The 15,017-nt window shown below is 39.4% G+C and overlaps 1 long non-coding RNA gene across 1 annotated transcript; it reads left to right on the forward strand.

The window, feature by feature from the left end:
- The first annotated feature begins 4 nt into the window (after positions 1-4).
- Positions 5-2,215, forward strand: LOC140228560 (uncharacterized). Its single transcript, XR_011901244.1, has 2 exons — positions 5-199; positions 989-2,215. It is a non-coding gene; the product is annotated as an uncharacterized lncRNA (long non-coding RNA).
- Positions 2,216-15,017: the final 12,802 nt, after the last annotated feature.

The following is a 15,017-nucleotide window of genomic DNA, read 5'->3' on the forward strand; positions in this document are numbered from 1 at the left end:
AACAACAACAAAAACAACAACAACAACAACAACAACTGCTCTGTAATTGGTCAAATGAGTCGCTTCCTGGTGAATGGAAGGGGGAAAAAATGGTACCATGCATGGCTGGTCTAGACTTTGCAGGGCTTGCAGTGCAAGAAAATGGATCCTGACTGAAACACAATATTGTACAGGAAGATGAAATTGACATGATATGAAGGCCCGGTCCCACTGCACTTACGGATGCAAAGAGGATGTAAAGCGTACAAAAAATCTTGCCATTCGTTGGAAAACGCTACGAATCCGTTGTGTACCCATCGCATACGTGTTTCATCCGCTCTATCCATCGAGCATCCGTCCACTGTGATTCCATCCGCGCAAAAAGTTTTAAGCTGCTTAAAACTTTTAGAACGGATGAACTTTCCGCTGTGTACGATGTAAATCCGCGACATACGAGCAATAAACGTTGTATGTCCGTGCGGCATCCCTTAAACGTCCGCTGCATCCTCTCTGCATCCTCTGGGCATCCTCGCAACTCACATCCGCTGCAGCTAAAAACGGAAAGAGGGAGGAAAGATATGGTATGTGGAACGTCTTTACATCGTTAATAGCACGTTAATAGAAAGGATGTAAGCGTATGCATCTCGTTTATAAAGCATTTCGAAAGCATCCCCTCTGCATCCGCTCTGCATCCGCTCTGCATCCACTCTGCATCCGCTTTTTCTGCTATGCGTCCGCTTCGCAATTATCTCCGGTAACCCCTTCGGAGCTGTCATCCCCTTCCATCCACTTTCATCCGCTAGGCTTCCGATGAACATCCGTTTAACATCCCCGCTACATACTACCCACGTCCGTTCTATTTCCGTTCTGTTACCGCCAATTTTCGCCAATTTTGTCAATTTCTGGAGCGGATGAAAGCGGATGAAGCCATCCCCGAAATTTTACTCGTCCGCTGTGTCCTTTCTGCATACGCTTTGTGTCCGTCGGCCAGTGGGACCGGGCCTTGAAGTAGATGTTGTAGGGTCGAGGAGGGTCATGTTTCGTTTCCAGGAGAGATGGCAAGTGTGCTTTTAAGCTCAATGCATCCAAATGAAATACAAGTATGTGGCATCACCAAGCCATCTGAGGAGTGGTATTCAATTTTAGAAACAAATTGCAATAATATTTGAAATATGTATTAAATCATTTGTTTATTTTTTTTCATATTCAATTCATAAACTGTGCACCAGAGAGATTATTATGTTATAGACTGTTATATGATTGCAGGCACTATCATTGTCTCATGAAACAGATGGATGCCAATCAAATGATTGGAGTTACTGACATTGCCATTCAATCAAGTTACTTCATATACAAACTTAATCATCATTATGATATCAAGTAGTTTTAGAAGATGTTATCTTTCCACCACACCATCAATTTTCTTGTAACAAACAACTTTTTAGCTGCTGCATTTCAAATCAATTCCCTTGGATTTCACTGGAGACATTTCCAGTGAATTGTCTTTGGTAGAGCAAAGTTGTGACTTGTTTTATTTCTCTCGTGGTGACTTTGCATGCCTTTGATGTGAATTGGTCTTGGATGTAGCATACTTTTACAAAACTCCATTTGTTATTACTTCTCTCTCTCAAAAAAAGCTCCGTTTGGCTGTCGAACAAGCACAAAAGAGCAATCAGTTCTTTCTGTGTGTGTTTATTCAAATACTGAAAACTTGTGTGCATAGTCATTCAACTTCTTCAGTTATAGTGTCTATTTTCCTCGCAAATATGACAAGTTATGATCACAGTAGTGGTTAAATGTAAAAATTTGGCATGCTTTCTCTGCAGCCAGGACTACTCTAGCAAACACAAAAGATGTACGTACCTGTAAAAGGCTGTTTTTATATTTCATTGGCTCCAAAAAGTTTGTTTTATAGTGTATGTCAGCTACCAATTTGTAATATAGGTCGGCGAACTTAATTTGAAATTTGATTTACTTGTATGACTTTACCAAATTGACCACATGTAATGTTATGTCTTCATTACAGGAGTGAAAGTGATTGATATGTTGAGATTAGTTGGATTGTACGATGTTGAATTAGTTAAGACATCAAAATGGAGAATGTGATGGAACGTGATTGTGTTAAAAGATTTTATGGTGTTAATGTGTTGATGAAATCAATACATAGCATGAATAAAGCAATGATGAAATCTATGCCAGGTTATCATCTTGTGATGTATAGTTTACATCAATCAGACTGCTTGCTGACACTGTGTGTATCTGTTTTCATCTTTATCATCAGTACAATCTGACCTGTCCTATCTGACAACGGCGTAAATCCATACTGAGGAGTGGGGGGGATGGTCACCATCACCACGATTACAAGCCAATAACCGGACCGGCGCAGCCTTTTCGTTTTTTTTTGTTTTTTTTTTTTTGGGGGGGGGGGGGGAGAAGCTTTGTGCCCCCCTCCCCCCCCCCCCCCACACACACACACACTTTACAGGGATCGGATGCCCCACTCTTTTGCATGAAATATAAAGTGGGAGAAAAGTGGCAGCAACAACATAAAGACTTTTTGTTCTTGTTGCTTTTTTTTTTTTTTTTTTTTTTTGCTTGTCAGACGACTTTCGGCGGAAAATCAGACCTTAAAAGTATGAAAACATCTTTTTTTTTTTTTTTTTTTTTTTTGGGGGGGGGAAATATCTGTGAGAGGGAGCGGAACGACCGAACGGGGGAAGGGTGTGTATGGGGGGGGGGGGGGGTATCCCTCTCCCACACGAGGAAGATTTTGCATTTTCAGACCTGAAATTCAGCGATCTGGTGCTCACTTGTGGTGAAAATTTTCTTTTCTTTTCTTTAAAAAAACAATAAGGAAATGAAATAATCACAATATATTATTGAATGACAAAATCGTGGTATTTCAGCTCTTGCTGTGCGACATCACTGTGAAGGCCTACTAAATAATGGGGCCTATCATCGGCGTAGACAGGATTTGATCTTAGGAGGAGCGGTTATGTGAGGGAACGAATCAAGCGAGGGGGGAGGGTATGGTACGGGGGTTTCCCCCTCCTACGGTGAAATCTCTTTGCGTTGAAAATTTTGACATTTTTCAGTCCAAAAACTGCCGTTTGTAGCTATATTCTTCGCTTTGGAAATTAAGGGGGGCACACCAGGCGCAACTGCTGTCAATTACTGGCAGCAACATCAGGAGAATGGCATAGCGATTAAATGCGAGCGAGCGGAGCGAGCGAGCATGAAAATTTTCACACTTTACAGTCTAAAAACTGCCGTTTGTAGCTATGCTTTTTCGCTTTGGAAATTAAGGGGGGCCGCATAGTCAGGCGCAACTGCTGGCAATTACTGGCAGCAACATCAGGAGAATGGCATAGCAGTTAAATGCGAGCGAGCGGGGCGAGCGAGCTTGAAAATTTTGACATTATTGACAGTCCAAAAACTGCCGTTTGTAGCTATATTTTTCGCTTTGGAAATTAAGGGGGCGCACCGGGCGAAAACTGCTGGCAATTACTGGCAGCAACATCAGGAGAATGGCATAATGATTAAATGCGAGCGAGCGAAGCGAGCGAGCTTCAAAATTTTGACATTATTGACAGTCCAAAAACTGCCGTTTGTAGCTATATTTTTCGCTTTGGAAATTAAGGGGGCGCACCGGGCGAAAACTGCCGGCAATTACTGGCAGCAACATCAGGAGAATGGAATAATAATTAAGTGCGAGCGAGCGAAGCGAGCGAGCTTCAAAAATTTGACATCTTACAGTCCCCAAACTGTCGTTTGTAGCTATTTTTTTCGCTTTGGAAATTAAGGGGGGCACACCTGCTCACAATCACTGGCAGCAACATCAGGAGAATGGCATAGCGATTAAATGCGAGCGAGCGGAACGAGCGAGCTTGAAAATTTTGACATTTTACAGTCTAAAAACTGCCGTTTGTAGCTACTGATACTTTTTCGCTTTGGAAATTTAGGGGGCACACCGAGTGCAACTGCCGGCAATTACTGGCAGCAACATCAGGAGAATGGCATAGCGGTTAAATGCGAGCGAGCGGAGCGAGCGAGCTTGAAAATTTTGACATTTTACAGTCCAAAGACTGCCGTTTGTGGCTGTATTTTTTCACTTTGGAAATTAAGGGGGCACACCGGGCGCAACTGCCGGCAATTACTGGCAGTAACATCAGGAGAATGGCATACTGATTAAATGCTAGCGAGCGAAGCGAGTGAGCTTGAAAATTTTGACATTTTCCAGTCCTAAAAACTGTCGTTTGTAGCTATATTTTCGCTTTGGAAATTAAGGGGGGGGGGGGCACCGGGTGCACCTGCTGTCAATCACTGGCAGCAACATCAGGAGAATGGCATAGCGGTTAAATGCGAGCGAGCGGAGCGAGCGAGCTTTAAAATTTTAAAATTTTACACTAAAAAAACTGCCGTTTGTAGCTATATTTTTCGCTTTTGTTTGTCCCACTTTTATTTGAGAACCATCCCCCTCCCCCGTGATCTGCTGCACACTCTTTGACAAATTAGGGAATATACGTCTATGTCAAAAGTGTACAAAGTTTATCCCTTATCTTGTATAGCGGACCTTTTGCATGTTCATGATTGCAATACAACGATCTGGTGCATAGTTCTGGCGATATTTGGACAATTTTCCGTTAAGAAAGTTCGAGATTTGTTGTCCTCATCTCGGGAAATGCTTGGGGGATAAATGATTTGTCTGTCTAAACACTTCCTTTGGGGCGGGGCAAATGCCCCTTTGCCCCCCATAGATTCGACGTCCCTGATCTTCCCTTGGTATGCCCATAGATGTATCCTGACTGAGTCATCAGTCACTGTCGTTTCTCAGGAATGAGTCAGGAAATGGAGGGGATTCAATTATGGCAATAAAGTTGTTGTTATTGTTTGTTTGTATGTTTTCGTACATATTTTGCAGATGGTCCCCAGTTACTCGCGTCATAGCATGTTTACATGTAGACCTATACTATTTGACCAAGGAGGTATGTCGATACCTCCTTGATTTGACGTTGTCAACGCCTGAGCCATACCTTACAGTGTATGTCGATGTTACTTTCTTCGCGAGCGAAGCGAGCGAGCGCTTGAGAAAATTATACATTTTCCTATAAGATAGAATACTGTTCAGCTCTGTTACCTGTCTGAAGGCCGGCGTACAAACGTCATGCAATATGCCAAAATTGATACAATCACATTTCTGCTTCCTCCATTTTTCCCCTCAAAATTCAGGGGGGGATGATTGTACAGGCCATCCCCCCTCCTCCATTTCAGGGGGGGGGGGGGGATATATCCCCCCCATCCCCCCCGGGATTTACGCCCATGCTATCTGACCTCCCTTTATCTGGGTCTCTCTGTTATCTGGATGCAATCTCCGCATGATTTTTTTTTTTTCAGTCCAATAATTACAGGAAATATGAGGATTTCTAACTCAAACAAAACTCCTACAGAAACTCACATGAATTACATATTATTCCCAACATAATTAACATACATTCACATTTAATTTTCATGTGAATAACGTGCAATTAGACATTCATTACCCCCAAGTCACTGCAAGAACATGGACAGAAAACTTTTCATTAAATGAGGGCACCATGGTACAGGCAATTGTCATTGAGCAAATTATCAGACATTTCTCAGATATTTAAATATCAGACCAGGTGACAGGGATATGACATGTTCACACAAAATTGATACATGTACATGCTACTACCACTGTGTAGGCAACTGTGTGTAGTAAACATTGAGTCTCCCATATCTGGCCAAATCCCGTATCCTTATGAGCACCAGTCCCAACATGTCTGGACAGGAGAGGTCGGACTTTACGTGAACACACACACAGAAAACCTGTAGTTGTGTACTGTAATGATCTGGAATGAGCACAAGCGTATAAGAAGGGGAGAAAGTGAGAGGGGGACGGGGGAGGCAATGGAGAGACTGAGATGCATTGTCACAGGACATAGGAAGAAATGCATGTGATTTGGTGTGCAGCTGATGATATGATTGATTTTTGTGTTTGTTCTCAATCACTATGTGAAATACTGCAAAGTTTTGCCTTTAATTTATAAAAGTCCAAATGAAGGAATTCAGATGACATACAGTGTGGAGGTAAGATTTATTTGAAAAAAAAAATCACTGAAGGTTTTGCCTTTAATTCATAAAAGTCCAAATGAAGGAATACTGATGACATACAATGTGGAGGTAAGATTTATTGTCCCAGCCGAATGAGTTCGAGCAGGGGACTATGAAACCGGCTCCGTATGTGTGTGTGTCCGTGTGTCTGTGTGTTTGTCTGTCTGTCTGTGCGTCCGTGTGTGATCAAAATCTTCAATTTGCTACTACTCTGTCATTTATGAGCCAATTTTGATTCTATTTGCTTTATATGATAGCACTACATGGGAGCTTTGAAACTTCTACACAGAATTTCAGTTGTGACCTTTGACCTATATTGTACATTTTGCTACAAAATGCTACTTCTTCGCCATTTCTAACCCGATTTCGATTCCGTTTGCTTTATGTGATGGCACTAGTTTAGGGCTTCAAAACTTCTACACAGAATTGTGACCTTTGATTTCTTTGACCTTTGACCTTGATTTTTTGACCTACATTATACATTTTGTTACAAAATGCTACTCCTTCGCCATTTCTAACCCGATTTCGATTCTGTTTGCTTTATGTGATGGCACTAGGTGAGGGCTTCAAAACTTCTATACAGAATTTTGACCTTTGACTTCATTGACCTTTGACCTTGATTTTTTGACCTATATTGTACATTGGCTACAAAATCCTACTCCTTCGCCATTTCTAACCCGATTTCGATTCCATTTGTTTATGTGATGGCACTAGGTGAGGGCTTCAAAACTTCTACACAGAATTTTGACCTTTGACTTCTTTGACCTTTGACCTTGATTTTTGACCTATATTGTACATTTTGCTACAAAATGCTACATGTACTTCCGGCGGGAACATATATTACGCACCGCATAATTTCTACTTTTCCTTGTTTGGAAAAAAAAAAGTCACTGAAAGTTTTGCCTTTAATTCATAAAAGTCCAAATGAAGGAATTCAGGTGACATACAGTGTGGAGGTAAGATTTATTTGAGAAAAAGAAATCACTGAAAGTTTTGCCTTTAATTCATAAAAGTCCAAATGAAGGAATTCAGATGACATACCGGTACAGTAACCCGGGTATGAAGGTAAGATATATCTGGAAAAAAAAAATCACTGAAATTGCCAATAGAATGTGTTTGTACATTGTAGTTTGTGAACGAAGCGAGACCAAAGCATCAGCATATCAGTGACATTGAGAGTGAATTTCAACAAAATCATGAAAGGTTTTCGTAGACCATTTACAGTGATTACAGGGTGGTGATTTGGCTTAGTCTGTAGCGCGTCTGCCTCCAGATCCAAAGGACCTAGGTTTGATTACTTAGTCTAACAGGGCAGAGTTGTGTGTGGTTATATCATCTCCTTTAGTAAAATGTTAAATACTCTATCCCCCAGATAGGAAATAAAATGGAGATCTTGTATGTGAAAGAATCGCATCTCGTGTACGTTAAAGGTCCTGCTTCATTTATTCATTGCAAAAGAACAGGATGCATAAACCCAGTGAAGTGATTATGTCTCGTATTTCAGGGGCGGATCCAGGAATTCCATAAGGGGGAGGCACAATTTGTCACGCACCCAACCATTTTTTCTTTTTATTTCTTTTGTTTTAACAAAAAATAAAGAGGGGACGCACACCCGGTGCACCCCCTCTCGATCCACCGCTGTATCTGACTGGACCCCATGGAAGACCAACCAGTGCAGCTGAATATGGACTCCCCAGCCATCTCCTCAGATGAAAATAAAACAAGAAATACACAGTTTGTTTCTCAGATTTCTCAAATTTTGGCATTTAATAAGCACACCTGGAAATTGAATCATCTTGTTCAGTGTCAGTTTGATTCTGTTTGCAGACTAAATCCATTAGTTTTGATTTTGATATATCTGCAGAGCATTTATTCACGTCTATCTATCTATCTATCTATCTATCTATCTATCTATCTATCTATCTATCTATCTATCTATCCATCTATCTATCTACCTACCAACCTATCTATCTATCTATCTATCTATCTATCTATCTATCCATCTATCTATCTACCTACCAACCTATCTATCTATCTATCTATCTATCTATCTATCTATCTATCTATCTATCTATCTATCTATCTATCTATCTATCTATCTATCTATCTATCTATCTATCTATCTATCTATCTATCTATCTATCTATCTATCTATCTATCTATCTATCTATCTATCTATCTATTCTATCTTTACTAATCTTTCCATCTTTCTCCAAACAGCGTTCTCCACAGCTCTGAGAACCTTTCCTCGTCACAGGTGTTTCTCGGCACAGGTGTATGCTGTATCTTCATAGGAAGGCAATTCCAAATTGGAAGGGGTAATGAAACGGAGCTTCGCGGAGAGGGACAATTTCACAATTTCAATATTCAGGCTCGTAATTGCAGCCGGAAGAGAGAAATACAATTCAAAACATCAATCCAGTATGACTCATCTATGGAAATGATGATATGTTTGCGGTAGAAAACGTCAAAGCTGATATATTTCTTTAAGAATATTTGTGCGCTTGTAGGTTTCCGTAATGGACGCGTCCACCGTTGTCAATAACGCTGTGAGTCTTTGAAATGGAATGCGTTGTGAATAGGAAGGCGTTGAACTGCACGGCTGACGCGAACAACCGAGTGGTGGTGGCCGTGTGGGGGCCGGGGATCAAGCCGTAAGAATTTGTACTACACGTACTCCGCTCCGTCCGCGTACAATTCAACAACAGCAGCGTTGATGGCATGTAGCTGAAATTACAATGCTACACTGTTCCAGATGTTGTTTACATCGTAAAAGTGAAAATAACGACCAAGAAAATGGCTTAATTTTTACGAATGTTTTGTAAAGCTAGCGCCGTAAAGCTTACGTCAGAACTACTGGAGGTGCTGATCAGTTATGTGAGTATCGACATGATTCTTCTCATCAGTTTTAGATTCTGTAATTTAAATTTACCCAAGAGCAAGAGCCAAGCAAGAGTAAAAAGTTAAAGAGTTAGACGCCAATCTTGACTTTGAATGCTAACGTTAATATTAATTCTACTAACAAATTCTCATGATCATGTTTAGCTCACTGACTAAAAGCGTGTCAGTACCCATGACCATGTTCGTGTGGGGCACCTGTACAAAATACAAACATTTTAACAAGCTGATCAGTGTAACATAACAACTGTATGTACAGTAAGGGCACCGGTTTTCGACACTTTAGCACATTTCCTTGTTTACCATCAATACTGCACCGTTTTACCTCGGAATTTCGATATGAAGTTGAGCTACAAAGGCCAATAATAATATGCCTTAAACGAATTCCATTTGAATGCACTCGCGTTCAATTTTTAAGCGATTTCCGTCACGCCGTCGCTGGCATCAGATTTCGACACCCAGCATCATTTTTCAACACAATCACAGCGCGCATCACACAGAAATCACACGGCGCGTACAGTACGCGTACACTGCATTGTGGACGCAAACTAGCAATCATACTGGCGCAAGAACTTGTTGTTTCCTCTATAGCGTGTCTTGATATGGGAATGTCGAAATCTGGTGCCACATTCTCAAAGCCAACTCTTTCTACAAGTTTGCTCATTTATCACGAATTCAGCCATGAAATTACTAAAGACGATTACGAAATCAAACATCAAGATTTGGCAAACAAACTGATACTTAAGCAAGATAACCGGCACGGGTGAATTTAATTTTACGGCGATGTATACAAAATGCGTCATATTGTATTGAACCCCTAAAAATGGCTGACATTAACATTTCCGCTGACACTGTGTTGCTTTTCTCCTAAATATTCTACCGTCGGATTATGATGACAAGTGACAAACGGTGTTTATATAAGACTAGAAATGTGATTGATAACTTGGTTGATTGCTGAAGTCAGACATTTGTATTGAGTATGAAATTTTATAAGAATTATCTGCTGGGTGTCGAAATCTGGGTCCTGTTGAAAACTGGTGCACTAACGGTACTAACTTGATCCAGTGCTCTGTTCTACAGCACAGTGTTGTGTAGTATACTGCCTGTGTGGATGTTATTGACAGACAGAGCGTTATACATTAGTACTGGATCCTGGAGTGTACTGTTCATAAGCAGTAGAAATATAGTTGCTTGTGACCGAAAGATCGGTCTGTATCTTGTTGTCAGGGATATGTTTTGCGGAGAATGCGTCTGGCTTCACAGAATCCCCTACGGAGGAGAGCCGACCGTAAAAGTAAAAAAAAAAAATGATAAAATTAGAAAGCTTTTACAGATGGATTTTTCGCTGTCTTTAGTTGCTTATTAATTGTATACAGGTATGGTATTACCGGACAGCATGGTAATTCCAAACAGGCACATTTTTGTGTACTGATGACGTATTCAGAACGCGCGAGACTTCGTAGATTTAGCCTCACAGAACATTGTGTGGAGTGAAATCGCAAAAAATGTGACATAAAAATGTAAAAACGCAAAGAGATTCTTATTTTACCTCAGATTTATAATCGAGTGACCCACACCTCGTCATAGTTAATATCTAGGCCTATGCATGTTTGAATCACATTTCATCACTGAAATTCTATGAAATCCCACTCATTGTACAGAGAAAATGCTGAAGATTCCAGTGGCAGTAGAACCACAAGATCACTGATCGATACTGGAAATTTGCAGCTATCGTCCTCAAACGCCAACGATGCAAGAAGTTGTGCGCTAAGGAAGGGGTCCGCAAGGCCCACAACTCGTCACCCGCACTCCCATAGTCAAAGCACGTACATATAAAATTTGATTGTTGATTTTTCACGAGGTTTTATCGCCCGAACTGTTCGAAATGTTCAAGATAGACATTTTACGGTAAAATACAAAATTTGAGCCTCATTTGCTGAATATTTCTTTGTCGTCCGCTCAGTGAGAATGTGTACAGTGATTTGTGGGATGAATTGTGATTCTGGTTCAAGGACAAAGTTCGAAAGACGTTGATTATTTCATTGCGAAAATCGTGTGCGGAATTATAATGCGATATATATTTCACACCGCGCAAAAAGACAACTTTTTGGAGAGGGGTATATTTTAAGTCTATTCTCAAAAAACACGGAGTGAATAATTTTCATAATTTTGCAGAATTTGTAATTTTCAGGACTTTGTGAATAACTCGTGCTATTTTTGGCCGAAATTTCGTCCACTGAGTACGGAATTCAGAGCCACGGAAAAAAAAAGTGTCCGGTGATACGATCAACTCTCGTACTACATTGCATTGTACTATAAGTCTTGTCTAGTCACTTCATTCACCAATGTGGTAGTGCATAATAGGTGAACCTATGAGAGCCTGATCAGATCGGATCTCCTTTTCCATATTTTGTCTGTGTAATGTGTATACTGAGCTGAAAGTCAGCTTGAGGTAGCTCAAGGAGGCTTCAGAACCCACTTCTTGCTATTCTCTTTTTTTTAGATTTTTAGATGGGGTAGAATACATCTACGGCTCAGGCATAATGCGCCTGTGTCAGGGAGTAAGGTCCCCCAGTAACGTCAGAAAGCAGATCTATACACCTGTACAGTGCATGTAAAACCAGTCTGTGCCAGGGGTGAGTCTTTTTGACCCATTAGCACTGCTCGTGGAGCTGATTGAAGGCGTGATTAAAATTCACAAAATTGTTCAAAAATAAAACCTTTGGCTGCAAAATATGGTAACTTGTACAGTAGCACAGTTTGTTTTTTGTGCAGGGCAGTGTCATTTTCATACAGAATATTGCTCTGACAGATTAACATGCAAGCAATAAAGGCCTGCCTTTCTCTAGATGGCAGAGTCTGTGTTCTGTCATTACAGGGAAGTAAGAAATTGCTCACTCTCTAAATGTGATGTGTACATTACATTCAAATACAATGATTTGAAGAGCAATAAGCCAGTTCACAATCAGCACTTAGTCTGCAATGGTCTGTGGAATCACAGACTTTACTCAACATCATAGACTAGAATAATCTAAAGAATAACAGTTGAAAACAGCCAAGCAGAAAGAGGTAATATACATGCTAGTGGTGCATGAATGGCTTTTGTTAACAGTATTGGCTGTGCCTTTACATGTAAGTACTCAAATGTAGAAACATGTCCCAAAAATGTTCAACTTGACTAACATTGATTTTTGTCTGTCATAGACAAGTTTGAAATATAATGCCCTGAGTTGTGAAAGTGGCTGTTTGGAAACAAAAGTCTGAAAACCTGAATGCATGATCAGTTCCCCAGCCATGCCTTCAGACAGACTGTACTTTTAGTTAAATCTGAGATAATAACTGACTAGGCATAAATACTTTGCATAACTCTCTCTTTGCCTTATGATGTAACAAACATACAATCTATGGAATTATTACGTATCCTCTAGAAATCTGTACAATGAACAACATGAAGTGAAATAAAGATGAAAAAAAAAAACAAACAAACAACCCAACAACCCTGAAGAGTGTGATTTACTAGTTGATGCCCTGTAACCTCATTAAAAAACTTTGATGCAAAATTGATTTTGCACTGTAGCCCAATTTCAGTGAATTTCACTTTATTGATGGTTGTGCAGGTCATGAAAGCATTCAGATTCATGAATATTTTGTAATTCAATAAAAATCAAATCTTTGTGTGCTTTAATTTTGAAATATAGTTCATAGAAATGCAAATCATGTGTCATTGAAGAATTACACTGTGTGTAACCATTTTTTTTTTTTTTTTTTTGCATGCATGCATGTTTCAAACACAATGATTCAGGTATCAAGATTTCTAATTCCATTCATGTGACTATGAATCCACCAACAACTGATGCATAGTCCAGCTGCAGTTACAATTCTATTCGTATTGTACTAGTTGCCCAGCCAGTTAAGATTGCTCTTTTTTCTGTTTATTTTGGATTCACCATCACTCAGTGTATTCAATCGATGAGGCAAACATGACACAAATGTGGCATAAAAAGAAATTGAGTAAGCAGAGCCAGAGTGTGCCCATAATTAATCACAGACAGCTGTTGCCGACTCTAGTGCCTCTTTAGTGAGACTTATTGACTTTTTAGTGTACATTGTACACGTGTGTAGATGAAGGATGACGTCCTCAGTGTTGAGCTACAGTTGTACAGCATCTAGTCTTTTGGAGTGGCTCATGTTTGTGTGCGTGTCTGAGTGAGTCCAGGTGTGTAGCAAAATTGCAAGGTTTGTTTTCCATCTTGTGTTGTTCATACTGTAATTTTACAGTATGGACCAAAAATCAGATCTAGGAAGAAGTGATTTTGTGAGGCTTCATCCGTTGAACGTGCGTCTGCCCGGAAACATCCCAGTCCACAGAGAACATAACACCCACTATCTATAGGCGAATTGTACTAAGACATTAAATAAGTGAATACATGTACAATGTATCTTGAGCAGATTTACTCTCTATCTGTCATTATTGATAGAATGTTTCATTTCTTTGTTTTAATTTGTAAAAGATGAATGATAACGGGCAAGTCCAAGATATCGCGCACCTTACGTATGGGACATTCAGAGATTTCAAACCTCTGAAAAGTAATGAAGGAGCACTTGGATTTTATTGTTTATCATCAGGAGGACTGGTATCCCTGAGAAGAATATTGTGTTTAAGTTTGATGTCATTTGACCTTGGGTTAATGGTTTTATTAAGAAAAATATGCCAACTTACGTATGGGACCAGAGAAAAACTGGATTTTTCAAAATAAAGTTTGAACTGAAAATTCTCTGAAAGTACCTTACTGATCAAGTTCTGTTTGGAAGTGAAGAAAGGTACAATACCGAAGTATCTTTCAGCAAAGTTTCACTGCAAAAGAATAAAGCATATTTTCATGAAGTTGGTTTAATTAACGAAAGTACACCTTACGTATGGGACATGGCTCAACTTACGTATGGGACATTTGTCTTTAGTGCACAAATGCATTCATGGGAATGACTTTAAATTTCCCCATAGTGTCATATTCAGTTCCACAAATCATGCTACAACATGTAAGAAATGAAATAGACTTCTAAGTGAGTACTTTCCCGGTTCAGGTACCTCGCAAAAGCTAAAATAAAACAAATAAAAGTAATTACCAATTTACAATTAAATGTCTTAGTTTGGATTCCGTCATGCATTAACACTGTCCTCATGATGTCTACACAGACAGATATAGTATACTGACACTCTATTTCTAGCCCATTTGTAATTTAGTCAATATTTTTTCATCAAATGAAAAAAAAAATGAGCGAATTCTAGCTTGTGACCTTGATATAGCATACATGTACATGTACAATAACTAATTTGTAGTCTTGATAATTTCAACTTTAGAATCAAATGTCATGTACAATGTAATTACAAATACAGTTTGAAGTGGATACTTTCAGTAGCTCTAGGCTTACCTTGCAAGTTGTCTAAGTTTTTATAAAGCTTTATAATTGTTTGAAATGCAGCACAAAACACACCAACAACAAGAGTACTTCATTTTGCACTGTAATCATCATGTTTTGCCATGTGAATTTTAGCTGAACTGCAAAATCAATCAAATTTTAATGAAAGTTTTATATTTTAAGGAGATAGAAGAATGTACAATGTATGTACCAATGCTGTTTTTTTTTTTCAAATTGCTTGGCTTCTTGTCTATGAAACCAAAGACGACAAAATTTGTGTTACTTTGTACATACATACATGCTTGTGTAGTGATACAGGAAAGATTATCATTTGCACATTCAAATCTAGATTTGAAACACTTAAGTAACTCACTGATCTGCAAATTACAATTTTGAATAAATTCTAATAACCTCATTTGATCATACACTACCAGATTGCAATGTATGTTGATAATTGTGTAGATGTGGGGTACAAAGTAAGTATGAGTTGATGAAGGTGTCTCAGAGCACATCTGTCTCTTCAAACACAAAATAGAAAAGAAAATTGAATTCCCTATTTGTTTGTGTAATTTGTGTTTTTAGCACTCCAA

The sequence above is a fragment of the Diadema setosum genome, chromosome 5, assembly GCF_964275005.1.
Source record: "Diadema setosum chromosome 5, eeDiaSeto1, whole genome shotgun sequence".
In the NCBI taxonomy this organism is placed as follows: Eukaryota; Metazoa; Echinodermata; class Echinoidea; order Diadematoida; family Diadematidae; genus Diadema; species Diadema setosum.